The sequence below is a fragment of the Stenella coeruleoalba genome, assembly GCF_951394435.1.
Source record: "Stenella coeruleoalba genome assembly, chromosome: 1".
Taxonomy (NCBI): domain Eukaryota; kingdom Metazoa; phylum Chordata; class Mammalia; order Artiodactyla; family Delphinidae; genus Stenella; species Stenella coeruleoalba.
The window spans coordinates 144,267,835-144,283,350 of NC_137169.1; the positions used below are offsets into that span (position 1 = coordinate 144,267,835).

The 15,516-nt window shown below is 37.9% G+C and overlaps 1 protein-coding gene across 4 annotated transcripts in view; it reads left to right on the forward strand.

The window, feature by feature from the left end:
- Positions 1-477: 477 nt before the first annotated feature.
- Positions 478-15,516, forward strand: part of DISP1 (dispatched RND transporter family member 1) — a 203,975-nt gene continuing 188,936 nt past the window's right edge. The window contains exon 1 of one of the 4 annotated variants that reach the window (XM_079913942.1): positions 478-525. The gene's annotated coding sequence lies outside the window, so the exon portion shown is untranslated. Of the gene's footprint in view, positions 526-681; positions 791-15,516 lie in introns of those variants that run through there. The other 3 variants (XM_079913931.1, XM_079913940.1, XM_079913935.1) reach the window with 3 other exon arrangements.

A 15,516-nucleotide genomic window follows, 5' to 3' on the forward strand; every position in this document is an offset into this window, starting at 1 on the left:
TTTCGGTCTCAACGGAGGAGCCATTATCTTTAGTCTTGGGTCTGCCCAGCTCCCTGCACCACGCGACTGCCTGCAGCACGGCCATACCTCCTCTGATGCTCGATGGTTTCATTGCACTTGTTTGCCCATATATCTGTCCCTGTACTACCTTAAGCTTCCCGAGGAACAGGTAGTTGTTTGATTTATTCTCTGCCTGGTTCATTGCCGTTAGTGCCTCCCTCGCTCCATAAGATAGGGGCTTTCGTCTGTTTACAGCCTACTTGTTTAATGAGTGATATATAGCAGGTGATAAAAATTTGGATTAAGGAATGAAGCAATACTGCCTTGCGGTGTGATTAACCTCTGTTTATATTTTTGTCAACTTTCAACTAGATTGTGAGGGCAGGGGTCAGTGTCTGAGTCATCTTGCTCCTCCAGGTGCGTGAACACAGGAGACCCTTGATCAACCGACTGCAGGTCGGTTGGCTGATCCGCTGGAAAGAGAAGCAGCAGGGAGAAAGACTTTTGGCGCCTCGGCCCTTCAGGGTAAGCCCTTCTGCTCCCGGCCGACTGCCGGCAAACCCCTCTCTCCTCCACGAATCCTCTCTGCGATCTAGTGAGACCCCGCTGCCTCGGCAGGCAGAGCGCTCGCGGGGCGGGACTTCCGGTCCCGCTCGCGAATGCCTTCCGGCGCGAGGCGGAAGCCCGGCTCCGGGTCCTGATCGGAGCCGGAGAGTCCCAGGCACTTGTCTCCTCAGTGGATGCCTCTCCGCCCCGCCGCCGCCCCGCGCCGCGGGACGGGGGAGACCGGGTAGGGACGGGAGAGTCGGGACACCTCGCGCGGGCAGAGGGAGAACCGGGACCCCAGGTTTGAGGGAGGGGACCAGGATTGGGGGTCGGGGGACGGGGGCAGCCCTGAGGGCAGCCGTGAGGGGCTGAGGAGGGAGGCACCGGGGACACTGAGGCCGAAGAGGCCCTGAGGAGGGGAGGAGGGTGGCGGGTGACACTGTGCAGGAGGCATCTCGGAGGAGAGCAGTCCCACTTGGGGGAGTGTCCCGGCACTTGGCAGATTGTCTGTGAGGGTGGCACGAGTTGGCGAAGGTTGACTTCCAGGGGAGGTTGGAGAGGAGGGAGGCAGTCCTTCTCTGAGGGTCGTAGATGAGAAGGACGTCTTGACCTAACGGATCAGAAAGATGACCAGCCATCTACGGGATGCTGAACTCGTATTGCCTCCTTTGCAATTAATACTGGCTTTTTGATGTGCCTTTTATTTATTTATTTATTTATTTTAACCTGTGTGGATTTCGGGGAAGAATTTACATTCCCAGGGAAAACTTGAACTCTTCCTCACCCAGGTCCAACTTATGCTGCATTTCTTTGTGAAACAGATAGTGCTTTAAAGTTGTCTTCATACCAGCAAACCAACCAAAGTTTTCCTTTTGGAATCTTCTCTACCTTGCGGAGTTTAAGTTATTTCCTTTGTCGTGGAATGAACTTGTAAATGCGTTTGGAATTACAGTGATAATTACATGGAAAGCCAGTGCCGTCACGTTTGCAGTTACTATTCATTGTTTTTCTGCCTAACTTTCTAATATAGTTTTACTAAAAGTTATCCTGTTGTATTTAGTTTTTGAGTTTAACCAGTAAAGGCAATTTTAGATTAGGGTGCAGCCAATTACTAGCAATTCCTGTGGATTTACTGTTACTTTTTATTTCTGCTACAAAGAAAACGTATATATTTGCCATTGGTAGATTGTTAAAAAGTATTGATAACCCATGTTCTGTTGTTATATACACATTAGCATATTTAGTTTTCCTCATTGGCCATCGTGTACTATGTGGGCTCACCTTTATCATTACCAGAGGTTATTATTAATTTTAGTTATTGTCTACATTTTATTCATGTTTTATTTACTTGCAATTAATATGTACTTCCTAATCTACATCATATAGTATCTCACTTCTGCATAATTACAAAGACTGTTTTAGCTTTAGATAGATGGCAAATTTGTATTTTTGTCACAAATGGGGTGAGGTACCTAGGGAGAGCCCTAACATTGTCATTGGTGGACGGTGATATCTGATGGTTGAATCTTTTGCTTGTTTCAAGTGTTTCATATTTCAAGTGTTAACATTTTTTATTTTTAAAACTACTGTATTCGTACAGGTATCTTTTAGATCTGATTTGGTGGTCTGTCTTGCTCTAATTCAAGTAGACTAGAACAGTTTATGTTTATTGATGGCTTGGTGTCTTGCTAGCTTGTAAACTTTTTTCCCCTAGCTTTAATGAGACATAATTGACAAATCAAAATTGCATATATTTAAGGTGTACAACGTGATGATTTGATATACGCATATATTGTGAAATGATTACCACAATCAAGCTAATTAACAAACCATCACTTCACATAGTTACTAATTTCTCTCTTTTTCTTTTTGTGGTGAGAACACTTAAGATCTACTGTCTTAACAAATTTAAAATATACAACATAGTATTATTAACTATAGCTTATAAACTCTTGATGGCCTTGAAAATTTATGCTTGAGTAAGATCATTTCCTTATGTTTAGGGGCACAGCTGATACTTAAAAGTGGAAAGCATCGCCTAAACATAAACAATGCTGTAACATGGAAGTGAGCAAATTGAATAGTTTTTCAAATTAGAAAGTGAAAAGATGACACTGACCTTTAAAGTTATTCAATTAACTGCTATGTAGATTTCTATATGTCTTAATCTTATTTCTTTAAAGTAGACAATACTGTTTTTCTGAAAGGTTGATCTGATTTTTCTATATAATCTTGATTTAAAAATGTGTTCTTCCCCCTTTTCCCTTGGTTTTGGGAGAAAGCCTGTAGGCCATTAGATGTTAGTTCATAGGAGAGGATGTGATCATGTTGAAACACAAGAGCCCTGCATTCTGTGGCAAGTTTCTAATTATATATCTGAGTAGTATGTTTGAAATTTGATTGCCTTGTGTTCTGGATAATCTTTGGAATTTTTGTTATTTGTTCTAATTGTTGAGTACATTTCTTAGCCTTCTCTAGATAAATTCTGTTTATTCTGTAGGATTTAGATGTATTTAACAGTTTAACCAAGGGTGGCATTTTTTTTATCAGGGTGCAGCAAATTACTAGTTATTCTTATGGATTTACTATTTCTTTTTATTTCTGCTGCAGTGAAATATGTATCTGTGTATTGGAAGAACGATTAAAACAGCTGTAGTCAAAAGTGTCTTCATATACACATACTAGCACATTTTGTTTTCTTTAATAACCCGTTTGTAATATGTGAAGTAACTTGCTATATTGAGTTTTTGGTTCTGTACTCTCTGAATATCAATTTTATTGTTATCTAGTCCATTTTCAGTTATCTGCATACCCTAGTGAGAAAGGCATTCCCTGCCTTTTGATAGAATCGGGAGGATTTGTTACAGCTGAGGAATACAGCTGGACAGGGAGATACCAAGCAGAGTGCTGTCGATCTGCTGATTTACCATCCAGCTCCTGCATTGCCTTTGATGCAAGATGGCCCTCAACAAGATTGGCCGAGACATAGTCGATCCCTTCTTTTAGTATCTCTTTTTGTCCTTTTCCTTTCGCTGAGTTAGACCTTTTTTCTCATAGTGTCTAGGATGACCTGGCCCTCAAAGTGTGATGCAGGGCGATTAGAGCAGCCATAAAGGACTGCAGTTATGTTAGTAGAGCCTTGTCTATTCTGCTGAGTCTGATCCCATAAGTCTTGGCAAATTTTCCAGCCTCCAGGCATTAAGTGATGGCTGTGAACCATTTGTTTACATTACTGTCGTTTGAAAAATAGTATTAATACTAAATCGTAATTGATCTGGATTATATAAATGGACTCTACTTAGTTTTGTTTTGAGTGAGGCATCACATTAAATTATATATGAGCTTTTCTATTAAAGTGATAATGATATACCTCACAATTACCAATACTGTAGAAAATACACTGATTACCTTTAGTCTTTGTTGTTGTTATTATTAGTTTTTGTTTTGTTTTTAATTTGAGATCCTGAGGAAAAGAAAAACTATTGGATAAAAGATTTTGGCAGAGGTTGGGAAGGCTGACCATTACTGGTGACATATTAAGGGGTGATGTTTGGAGCTGTCTGCAATGGTTGGAAGGAGTGTCTCAACACTAAGGTTGTTTCTAATTGCCAGTGCCTGGTGATGATAAAAGGCAGAAAGACTTTTAGTTGCTTTTATTATTGTTTTAAAATACCCTACAGACAATGTGCTCCCTCTTTGCCTGCAGCTGGCTGGGAAAGAAATCCCTCCCACCTCTCCCACCTCCTTGAGAATGACCTGGCAGAGGCTGGGAAGTCAAAGTTTATACGGTTATTAGGAGTCTTGGAGAGGTTTGAGGGAAAGGTTGAAATGTGAATAAAAAACAAATACTGAAGTTTATTTTCAAAATTGAGAGGATGAAGGCATGGAGATTGATGAGAACATTGTATATGTGAGAAAACCAACCACTGTATATGCGTGAAGGTGTCTTAATTACAGCAGAGGAGGGAGGGCAGGCCCTAGGAAGTGATACATAATCAAGTTCTAGACTTCCTCATAAGCACTAGTAAGATAAGAAGTATCATTCAACTCCTAATATTTTAAACCTAAATGATGACTATTTCACAGTAATTGAATAAAGTTGCAAAAATCAAGATAGTACAGGGAACCACCTGTATACCCTTTATTCAGATTCACCTATTTTTAACATTTTATCTCATTTGCTTTATCACTTAAGAATAAGAGCACTTCTTTTTTTTTTTTAACATCTTTATTGGAATATAATTGCTTTACAATGGTGTGTTAGTTTCTGCTTTATAACAAAGTGAATCAGCTATACATATACATATATCCCCATATCTCCTCCCTCTTGCATCTCCCTCCCACCCTCCCTTTCCCACCCCTCTAGGTGGGAGATATGGGGATATATGTATATATCAGCACCAGCTGATCTCCCTGTGCTATGCGGCTGCTTCCCACTAGCTATCTATTTTACGTTTGGTAATGTATATATGTCCACGCCACTCTCTCACTTCATCCCAGCTTACCCTTCCCCCTCCCTGTGTCCTCAAGTCCATTCTCTACATATGTGTCTTTATTCCTGTCCTGCCCCTGGGTTCTTCAGAACCTTTTTTTTTTTTAGATTCCATATATATGTGTTAGCATATGGTATTTGTTTTTCTCTTTCTGACTTCACTCTGTATGACAGATTCTAGGTCCATCCACCTCACTACAAATAACTCAATTTCGTTTCTTTTTATGGCTGGGTAATATTCCATTGTATATATGTGCCACATCTTCTTTATCCATTCATTTGTCGATGGACACTTAGGTAGGTTGCTTCCATGTCCTGGCTATTATAAATAGAGCTGCAGTGAACATTGTGATACATGACTAATAAGAGCACTTTTGATTAAAGTAGAAAGCTCATATAAAATATACTCCCAAGTTCAACTGCTAACTTTATTTCTTTTCCTAATAAACAGTTATTTATTGGTTCTAATTCTCTGAGTTCTAGTGCTGGAAAGGACCTCGGGAGACAATGTGATTTGACTCCCTTAAGGCTAGTAAATGTTGACCAATCCAGGACAGGTAGGTTTTGAATTCTAAATGTCCATAGCCTCTTCCAGGGTCTTATCATCTTGATAGGTAGGATTCCTTTGTCTTTTTGTTGCTTTGTGGCTTATACATTTTCATTTGATGAAAACAAGTATGTAAAATGTTATTCCCTAGACCTAACTGAAATCTCCCTTGCATTCATTTAATTCCACCTCTTCTCATTCTGAATCTTATTTCTTCTTCCTGTAGAAAACAACTGAACATCCTTTTTAAGAACACACAACCTATTCTATAATAAATACCTTTTACCTTTCCTTGGGTAAGACTTTTTTTCATGAGGATTTCTACCTAAAACATGCTTTCTATCTCTTTAGTCAAGTTACAAGGCTTTATCTTGGTTGATCTATTAGGATTCTAGGTTTTTCATATCCTTTTTCTTTTAAATTTAATTTATTATTATTTTTTTATACAGCAGGTCCTTATTAGTTATCTGTTTTATACAAATTAGTGTGTATATGTCAATCCCAATCTCCCAATTCATCCCCCCAACCACCACCACTTTCCCCCCTTGGTGTCCATACATTTGTTCTCTACAGCTGTGTCTCTATTTCTGCCTTGCAAACTGGTTCATCTGTACCATTTTTCTAGATTCCACATATATGTGTTAATATATGATATTTGTTTTTCTCTTCTGACTTACTTCCCTCTGTATGACAGTTTCTAGGTCCATACACATCTCTGCAAATGACTCAATTTAGTTCCTTTTTGTGGTAGAGTAATATTCCAATGTATATATGTACCACATCATCTTTATCCATTCATCTGTCTGTGGACATTTAGATTGCTTCCACGACCTGGCTATTGTCAGTAGTGCCGCAATGAACATTGGGGTGCATGTGTCTTTTTGAATTACGGATTTCTCTGGGTATATGCCCAGTAGTGGGATTGTTGGGTCATATGGTAATTCTATTTTTAGTTTTTAAGGAAACTGCGTATTGTTCTCCATAGTGGCTATATCAATTTACATTCCCACCAGCAGTGCAAGAGGGTTCCCTTTTCTCCACATCCTCTCCAGCATTTGTTGTTTGTAGATTTTCTGATGATGCCCATTCTGACCGGTGTGAGGTGATGCCTCCTTGTAGTTTTGATTTGCATTTCTGTAATAATTAGTGATGTCGAGCAGCTTTTTGTGTGCTTCTTAGCCATCTGTACATCTTCTTTGGAGAAATGTCTATTTGGGTCTTCTGCCCATTTTTGGATTGGGTTGTTTATTTTTTTAATATTGAGCTGCATGAGCTGTTTATATATTTTGGAGATTAATCTTTTGTCCATTGATTCGTTTGCAAATATTTTCTCCCATTCTGAGAGTTGTCTTTTCATCTTGTTTATAGTTTACAGAAAGTTGTTAAACTTTCTTTTAAGTTTCATGAGGTCACATTAGTTTATTTTTGTTTTTCTTTCCATTACTCTAGAAGGTGGATCAAAAAAGATCTTGCTGTGATTTATGTCAAAGAGTGTTCTTCCTATGTTTTCCTCTAAGAGTTTTATAGTGTCCAGTGTTACATTTAGGTCTTTATTCCATTTTGAGTTTATTTTTGTGTATGGTGTTAGGGAGTGTTCTAATTTCATTCTTTTACATGTAGCTGTCCAGTTTTCCCAACACCACTTATTGAAGAGGCTGTCTTTTCTCCATTATATATCCTTGCCTCCTTTGTCATAGATTAGTTGACCGTAGATGCGTAGGTTTATCTCTGGGCTTTCTATCCTCTTCCATTGATCTATCTTTCTGTTTTTGTGCCAGTACCATGTTGTCTTGATTACTGTAGCTTTGTAGTATAGTCTGAAGTCATGGAGTCTGATTCCTCCAGCTCCATTTTTTTCCCTCAAGATTGCTTTGGCTATTCAGGGTCTTTTGTGTCTCCATACAAATTTTAAGATTTTTTTGTTCTAGTTCTGTAAAAAATGCCATTGGTAATTTGGTAGGGATTGCATTGAATCTGTAGATTGCTTTGGGTAGTATAGTCATTTTCACAAGATTGAGTCTTCCAATTCAAGAACATGGTATATCTCTCCATCCGTTTGTTTCATCTTTGATTTCTTTTTTTTTTTTTTTTTTTGCGGTACACAGGGCTCTCACTGTTGCGGCCTCTCCCATTGCGGAGCACAGGTTCCAGACATGCAGGCTCAGCAGCCGTGACTCACGGGCCCAGCCGCTCCGCGGCATGTGGGATATTCCCGGACCGGGTCACGAACCCGTGTCCCCTGCATCGGCAGGTGGACTCTCAACCACTGCGCCACCAGGGAAGCCCTCATCTTTGATTTCTTTCATCAGTGTCTTATAGTTTTCTGAGTACAGGTCTTTTACCTCCTTAGGTAGGTTTATTCCTAGGTATTTTATTCTTTTTGTTGCAATGGTGAATGGGATTGTTTCTTTAATTCCTCTTTCTGCTCTTTTGTTGTTAGTATATAGGAATGCCAGAGATTTCTGTGCATTAATTTTGTATCCTGCAACTTTACCAAATTCATTGATTAGCTCTAGTAGTTTTCTGGTGGCGTCTTTAGGATTATCTATGTATAGTATCATGTCATCTGCAAATAGTGACAGTTTTACTTCTTCTTTTCCAATTTATATTCCTTTTGTTTCTTTTTCTTCTCTGATTGCCGTGGCTAGGACTTTCAAAACTGTGTAGAATAATAGTGGTGAGAGTGGACGTCTTTGGCTTGTTCCTGATCTTAGAGGAAATGCTTTCTGTTTTTCACCATTGAGAATGATGCATGCTCTAGATTTGTCATATATGGCCTTTATTATGTTGAGGTAGGTTCCCTCTCTGCCCGCTTTCTGGAGAGTTTTTATCATAAATGGGTATTGAATTTTGTCAAAAGCTTTTTCTGCATCTATTGAGATGATCATATGGTTTTTATTCTTCAATTTGTTAATATGGTGTATCACATTGATTGATTTGCATATATTGAAGAATCCTTGGATCCCTGGGATTAATCCCACTTGATCATGGTGTATGATCCTTTTAATGTGTTGGATTCTGTTTGCTAGTATTTTGTTTCATATCCTTTTTAAAGTTTGGTGAACAGAGCTTAGAAGACTCTGATCAATGTAGAATAATAACAATGGTAATTTATGTATAAATTATTTAGTCAGTGTGTTTCTTATACAGTCATCTGATCCTTAGGGCAAGACAGGTGGTATCCCTATTTCTGAGGTGGAAAAACCTGAACTACAGAAGGGTTCAGTGACTTGGCCTACATCCTGTAGAGCTAGGCTGGGTTGGAACTGGGATGCAACCTTAGTCTTCTAACCCTAAATCCAGTGCCCTTTTCCACTGCATCTCACTTTGAGTTCCTTATGTACCATGTATTTTTAAATGTACCTTAGAATCACTTTGGCCCTCTCAATTCTTCTCCCCTTTTACCAGCATAACTTGCTATCAGGGAAATAAAGTGTTTGTTGACTTAACTTGTACTTTTTCTTCCGCCCTTAAAATGATATCATTGCAGAATTGGAGTGAACCTGTAGCAGTCTCTTAATCCAATCTTCTACCTGATTTGGGTACCCTCATAACACTTCTTATCCTAGAGGACTTTAGGCCCTTGCCTGAATACATAGAGAAACAAGGTGTTCACTTCCTTTTTATACAACCTTGATTTGTTGTTGGGTGGCTCAAGTTATAAGGTTATTCTTTTATTTATAACAGATCCAAATTACCTGTTGCGGTTTTTTTTATCCATTGGTTTTAGTTATATCAGCCAGAGAAACATGGAAGATCTATTTTTTCTTTTCTATTTAAAATTTTGTCACATATTTAAAAAACTGTCTCTTATTATCTCTTCTTCAGGTTAAATAATGCCAATACCTCGATCTCTCACTATCCTGATTGTCTTATGGATGCTCTAGGTTGTCAGTATTGTGAAAATATGGCTTCTGTAATTGTCTGCACTATTTTAGATGTCTGATCAAGGCAGCAAATAGTGGGACTATTACTTCCTGTAAGGTGGACACCATACTCTTTCTATTACTGTATATTCAATATTATTGAAGTCCAAAATTGCATTAATATTTAAGCAGACATATCTTGCTCTTATAGTAAGCATTTGGTAAGCCAAAGCTCCCCAGATTTTTGCAGGAACTCTCTGTTAGTCTGGTCCCTGTACTTGTATGGCTGATTTTTAAATTGAAATATATGACCTTACACCTACTCTGTATTAAAGTTTTCCTGCCTGTTTTTCAGCAGTCCAGCATTTTAGCCTGTAGAGATGTATTTTGTTCTTAATGTTCTTGTTTGCTTCTTAGCCATCCTTTTCAGCTGTGTCTTCTTCATTTATAATACTTATCCCTTAAAGCTTGTGTTGAGTTGGGGCTGGCTTTGGGCTGATTATAGCTAAATAGCTAATGCGCCTTGTAGGGTTTAGGAGCAGATCATTTGTGGATAATTTTATACAAAGTTTTCTGCAGAGAAGTGTGACAAGTGCTAGTTCTCTGGACCTGGTTGCCTTATTCCCTGGGAGACCCAAGAGTTACTTATAGGCCATTTCAAAGCCTTTATTTTATTTATTTATTTATTTTTGCTCCCTACCACTCACTTTTACATGCATGTCTCTGAAGAATAGAAAAAGTAAATCATTAGAATTATGTTCCAATATACCTGTCTCTCTTAGCTCTTAAAACTAAATGTCACCACTTAACCTAGAATAGTTGAAAACTTGATTTAAAGAAAGTTTCTGGGACCTGACCTTGCTTATGTTTATGGTTTTGCTTTGGAGTTTAGTCTTTGAACTATATATGGACTCTTATCGACACTCTCTAAAGACTTAAAAACTGCCATGAACTATAAAAAGGTTTTAAAAAAAGACTTATAGAGGGAAACAGTAATTAGTATTCTTGGAAGCTAGGTTTGCCAATGGCTTTAGTCAATTAATATATGTGTGTATGTATATAACATATATATATAAAATAGATAGACTTATGTGGAGATTATTTCCACTTTTAGTCAATGTCAAACCTTTAAGTTTTAAACTAGTAGTCTCTTATATAGACAGTGCAGATATTGAACATTTCTGCCCTCTTGGAAAATGGACTCTCAGTAGGAGCTTTGTGTCTGTTGCTGAAGGGCAGTTGCTTCAGTGATGACTGGGTTCTTTCATTGACTCTGTTAATCACTGCCAGTTCTCTTCACAATTGGGTAGAAGTAATCACAGCGACAGCTCCAGTGTACTGGAGGACTTAGAGGTCCTAAGCACTTGGCTTTCACAGTCATTTCTTGTATATTTTATAGAGAAGGGAAAAGGAGATATGGAAGCTGCACCTATATTGAGAGATCTAGTGTTTTTCTGTAAAAATGGCTTCAGATAGCCAGTTAAAGTTGTGTTTGAACCCTTGAAGCACATTAGATTTGTTTCCAAATTTTGGGCAAGATTTGTGTCTGTGTTAACGCAATTTGGTCAAAAAGGCTTCATTAGTTTAGATTAGTGGTTCTTAACCTGTCAGAGCCAACACTCTATTTTTATAACAAATGTTTTATAGTCCCTCCTTTACTATCCTGAAATGAATTCATAGATATACTGTAACTACTTGCAAACCTGACTGCAAAGAAATGAATATAATGTTCTAACTGTAATATAAAGGAGAAATAAAAATAAAGTCATTAAATACACTTTTTAATATGTATATGCTCTACACATACCAAGCGGTTAACTTTTTGTACCTGTGTCTAGAATTACTGTGATGGAAATCATTACAAATGCAGGCTTATTCAGATAAATTGTACTTACATACACTGAATTATATTGCTGTCATTGAGACGATTTTCCAAAATGGTGAATAACTCTTGGCAAAATTCAGAGAAAAGTTAAGTACAGTCTTACTTTGACTTTCAGAGCAGTTACATTTTGGGAGAACTTAGTGATTATTAAAAATGTGAAAAAGAGAATTCCTGTTTATGTGTTAAATTGAGTTACAGTCTAGGCTTAGATAATTTAAACAGTTTTTCATCCACATCTATTTCTAGTGGGATATTAAAACATCATGGGGGATGTAGGATAATCCTCTGTTGCGCTGTACTGTCCCTAGTGTTGCAGGACACGTGTCATTCCTCAGTACACCAAGTGCCTTCAGTGTCCTCAGTCATTGTCACAACCAAGAAATATTTTCACAAACTTTCAAAACATGCCTTAGGGTTTAAAATTAAACCATATTATTTTTCAGCTTTGTAAACTTAAAGGAAGCCAGTTTCTTTTCAGAGAGTGTGTGTAGAACTATCCTTTTAGATTAGGGATAACAAATATGTTTTAACATCACAATTCTGATTCATTGGAGATGGTTGTCTTGAGTGTTGTGTTAAAAAATTCTGAGGCAAAGGCCAGCCTCACTAGGAAAGAGTATCTGATTGATTAGTCATGTCTGCCATAGGTAGAAGGGGCAATGGCTGCATGGGACAGTTGCCACATATCCCACCTCAGTATAGCTCAATATATCTTAACCCATTGGGTACCAGTACCCCTACCCTATGGGATTTGGGAATATGTGGGGAAAGTTTTGGTTGTCATAGTGATAGGTGTATATTTGTGTAGGTAGCATTTACTCTTCAGGAACCAGGAATGCTAAATGACCCACAGTGCTCTGGTTAGTTCCACACTGTGGGAAAATATCCCATCCTTGAAGTCCCTCATTGAGGAATAACCAATCTAGCTTGGAAAACAGTCTGTTTATGAAACTGTTCTGAGCCAGATGGTCACTGGCACTGGATATAGAGGTGTTTTGGCATTGAATGGGAGCGTACCATATGACCTCCAGGGTCTTTTCCAGCTCCATGATTTCATGAGTCAGAGGTCAGCAAACTATGGCCCAGAGGCCAAAGCTGGTCTGTTTTAGTAAATAAAGTTTTATTGGAATATAGCCATACTCATTCATTTACGTACTGTCATTGGCTGCTTTGGGGCTACAATGGCAGAGTTGAGTAGTTGCCAAAGAGACCTTATGGCCTACAAGGCCTAAATACTACTGACCCTTTATAGAAAAAGTTTGTAGGTACCTGGTATCAGTAATACTTTTTGAATGGAACCAGCATGTGAACACTATTGAATACTAAATATGTCATTCTTATGTCCTTAATAGTTTCTGTGTATGTTGTGATTCTAGAATATTTTTCTATGTCAGTGTAGCATGGAGGACTAACTAATTGATGGGTCAACAATAAAACTTAGAGTTGGAGAATTTCCAGCTTGGTTTTGCAGATGTCACTCGATAAAGTAGAGCAAAGTCTACTACTTCTCTTTGTCTGGTTCCTTAATCTTTAAAATTGGGCTGATAAGTGACTTTCTTCATAGTCATGTTATAGTAATGGCTAGTTATGAAACACTTTGAAAGCCATGAAAATGAGAAAAAAAATGAATCTCAGAATCTTCTGAAATCAGTTTTGGAGTTTAAAAATTCCATGTGGAAAACACCACTTTTTTTTTTCTCCCTATGTATTTTAATAAAGAAGAGCACAGTGAGCTGATAGCGTCGCTAATTTGTTGGCATTGTGTAGGAAATACTAACTTAAAAAATAACATTCCGGTTACATATTTAAAATGCTTTAATATTTTAAAGAGGTTACAAGAAACAGACATCTATCTGTTAATCCTCACTTAAAAAAGAACAAAATACCAGTCTGAGTATTCAGTATGTTAGTGTATCAGTCAGGGTTCTCCAGAAAAACAAAACCAATATCATTTGTATATGTGTGTGTTTTTTAAAAGAGATTTGTTTTCATGAATTGGCTCACGACATTGTGAGGGGCAATTCCAAAATTTGTAGGGCAGGCTGGCAGGCTTAAGGTCAGGTTGATGCTTCAGTCTTGAGGCAGGATTCCTTCTTCTCTGGGAAACCTCAGTTTTTGCTCTTAAGCCCTTCAACCGATTAGATGTGTCCCACCCACATTATCAAGGGTAATCTCCTTTACTTAAAGTCAACTTACTGTAGATACTAACCATATCTACAAAATACCTTTACAGCAACACCTAGATTAATGCTTGATTAAGTAACTGGGTACTATAACCTAGCCAAGTTGACAGATAAAACTAATCATCACAGGTAGTATTTAGAATGCTTTTTGTATATTAAACAAATATGTGGTATTTGAAATATTGCATAGTGATTAGTTAATAGGAGAGTGTGTATATTCATAGCCTAGTAGTCTTTTAAGGGATTACCTGGGTTTTCAGTCATTTGTCAAATAAAGAATGGAAAATGGACAATTTAATCAACCTTGTCACCCTTTGAAGTTTAAAAGTTTTTCTCTGTTTTTGTTTTAATATGTTGTGTATTAATTTTTAAAAATCTAAGGTGCCTTAAGTAATTTAAAAAATTTATAACAATTTTTACATTTTTATAAGTTAAGGCTTTTGGTAATCTTTTTGCCTAAAAAAACTTGTAGATCTGGGAATTAGTCTTGAGCTTATTTAGTCTAATTCCCCTTGTTTATGGTTGAGAACTAGTCCTAGAAAGGTGGAGTGATTTGCCCAGGTATCATATCAAGTAGACGAACCAAGATTAGAAGCCAGATCTGGTTTCCAATCCAGGGCCTTTCTGCTACAAGAATAATTACAGTTAAATGATGCTAATCACGGGCAGGTTTTCTGAAGAGAGAGGGATTTTGAGTCTCTATTTAAGGGAGTGAATATGAATTAATAGTTAAGAGAATAGAGGTGAAATTCATGCCATTCAATGACACTGTGGGGAGGGAGAGGGCAGAGATGTGACATGGGATACCCCTGGGGCTTGAAGAGATTTTGCTGGTAAATACAAGTGAGCCATTGGATGATTCACAGGGGATATTCCAGAGGACCTTAAGAGTAGGGGACACATGGACCAAGAGAAGTTACTGAGAGAGCTTTCTTTGTTGAGAGGTTATGAATAGAGAAACGTGTAGCTGTTGAAACTCAGGTGCTCTCTGTAAGCAGCATAGGGCAAGAGTTTGGAAATCCTCTAGGAGAGGATTTTAAGGACATAAGGCATAGAGAAAATGTTATCGGATGTAAATGGATCCATTTTAGAAGGTTGCCAGGTTTCAGGTGTAATCTGGGCTTCCTTACCTGTAAAATAAGTGTAATAATACCCAATGTACAGAGCTGTCATAGGGAGTAAAGGCGATAGTTTATATAATGTGCTTAACATAATGCCTGGCACACAGTACTCAATAAGCAATAGGATTTATTTTATTATTATTACATCATGGCAGTTGGCTGAGGGTCTTATAGAAGCTATCACTAGAATAAGATCCATTTTTTCCCACTTCCCTTTCCCTTATTCTTTACGTCACCTCCACAGCTCTTTATCATACTTTTTTTCCCCTCTCAACTATTTTTTATTATCCCCCCAGCAAAGGAGAAAATTATATTAAAAGACAGAAATGAGACACTAGGGAACTTTTCAGCATGCTTGTTGCTTCAGGTTTGTTGCTTGTTGCTTCCAGGCAGGTGCATATCTCTGACTCTGTATAGTACTTCTCTAACTCTATGATCCTCAAGCCAGCTCTTTTTTGAATAAACTGTGCACCTTTTGGGGGGCCATATTTCAACTGCAAAATTCCGTTGCATCAAACTGAAAGGATGTACTTTACTACAGCAGTATCTCCAATTAACTTTATTGCTCCTGTCCTCCCCCGCTACACACACTTTGGAATTTAACTATGAAGATATGGTTGGAAAGGAAAATGGAGAGTACAAGATTTTGAAGTAACTTCTCCCTTTCCTCTTCAGAGGGTTATTCCCTTTAGGTTTAAGGAAAAAAAAATATTTGATGGATGTCAACTCCAAAGATAACTGGTTAAACAAAATGATGTTTTCTATGATAATTGTATCTTAAGATACGAAAACACTTAAGAATGGAGACTCAGTGGTAATCAAGTGACAAATTGTTTTCGGTGTATGGACTCAAGGTTGTTGGTTTTTTTTGGCCAC